Here is a 1,895-nt window from a genome sequence, read left to right on the forward strand (position 1 = left end):
TTAATTGTATCCTAATCCTCTTGGAGATGATCTCATTTCTTTTCAATGCTAATTGGCATTCCTATGCTTCTGATCTCATCCACTCAAACATCTTGAGAAACTCTGAGTCACCAATATCATATTTCTAAATTTAAAAAGCACATGTTAATTTCCTTAACTCCATTAACACGAATTTTAAAAACTTAGATGAAATGTATAATTTTCTATACAAATATAATTTACCAAAAGTGGCCACAGTAAAGAAAGTCTAAACAGAGCAATTTCCTTGGAGAAGAAATAAAGAATGCTGGAAAAAAAAAATCTAGATTCAAATGCTTTCAGCGCAAAATTCTAAAATTTGTAAAGATTTGATCATCCCAATATTTCTTAAACTTAATAATGGGGGATAAAAAGAAAGTTTCATATTTTAAACAACTATAAAATTGAATAAAAATAGAACTATACATCATTTTAAGTTATGAATATCAATGTACAAGTATTAAAAACATATTAGCCAACAGATTTCAACTTCGTATTTAAAAATACATCATGATCGAATGGAGTTTATTCCAGAGCTCCAAGAATAGTTCAATATTAGCAAATCTATTAATATGTCTAAGGAGAAAAAAATGATTACTTCTATAGATATTAAAATGGCATTTATAAAAATCAACACCTATTATTGATTTTTTACAAAGCTCATTAAATGGGCATTGATAGATACTTCTTTAACATAGCAAGAAAGAAAGAAAGAAAGAAAGAAAGAAAGAAAGAAAGAAAGAAAGAAAGAAAGAAAGAAAGAAGAAAGAAAGAAAGAAAGAAAGAAAGAAAGAAAAAGAAAAAGAAAAAACTCACACACAGCATTTCAAAGCCACCATTTTATTTAATGGGAAGCTACTAGTAGCAAGTCTACTAAAGTTGAACCTCACACACAGCATTTTAAAGGGAAGCTACTAGTAGCAAGTCTACTAAAGTTGAACACAATGCAGGATGATTATTATTGTCATGATCCTTTAATATTACATAGGAGTTATTATATAATACAGTTAGATAGGAAAAGGCAACTAGAAGCCTAAAATTCTAAAAGGAAAAAGAAAACTGGATCTATTATGTACACAGAAAACTCAAGAGAATTTAAAGAAAAAGTCCAAAACAAAAGAACTCAGTAATGTAGCAAGTTATAAAATTAACATACAAAAATCAATAACCTTCATATATACAAGATTCTTATTTGAAAATTTATAAATGAGAAGACTTCATTTATAATAGCAACAAAAATGATAAAATTCTAGGAAATAATTTATCAAGAAATGTGAAAAAATTTTATGAGGCAAAATTTAAAACACTCCTCAATGAAAAAAGTACACTTAAACAAATGAAAAGATATTTATTCTTAGATATTTATTCTAAGTGTTATAAAGGTGTCAATTATCCCTGTTAATTTATAATTTTAGCATGATACCAATACAAGTACTTTTCTGCAGCTGTATTTATTAATTCTAAAGGTCATGTGGAAAAACAAGCAAACAATAACAATAATAAAAATGCTGAAAAAGAGCAAATAAATTTTTCTACCATTTATAGAAACATACTATAAAGTCTTTTTAATTAAAACTGTGATATTGGCATATGAAGAGATAGAATGTCAAATGGAACAGAATGGAAAGTCCAGATATGGGTACAAGAATGTGTGAAGATTTAGTGTATGATAAAAAAGGCATCTTGTCTGTGGCCATGCCACCCTGAACAAGCCCGATCCCATCTGATCTTGGAAGCTAAGCAGGGTCGGGCCTGCTTAGTATGTGGATGGGAGACCACCTAGGAAGACCAGGTGCTGTAGGTGTAAAAAATAAAAAATAAGGGATTGTAAGCTGACAAGGTCCTTGCAATCTGTGAGGTCAACCAAGGGTTGCCTC

General features: G+C 29.3%; 1 pseudogene; it reads left to right on the plus strand.

The window, feature by feature from the left end:
* The first annotated feature begins 1,703 nt into the window (after nt 1-1,703).
* On the plus strand, nt 1,704-1,822 carry LOC112480748 (annotated as a pseudogene).
* The last annotated feature ends 73 nt before the right edge of the window (nt 1,823-1,895 follow it).

The sequence above is a fragment of the Pteropus alecto genome, unplaced genomic scaffold (genome assembly GCF_000325575.1).
Source record: "Pteropus alecto unplaced genomic scaffold, ASM32557v1 scaffold20, whole genome shotgun sequence".
Lineage (NCBI taxonomy): Eukaryota > Metazoa > Chordata > Mammalia > Chiroptera > Pteropodidae > Pteropus > Pteropus alecto.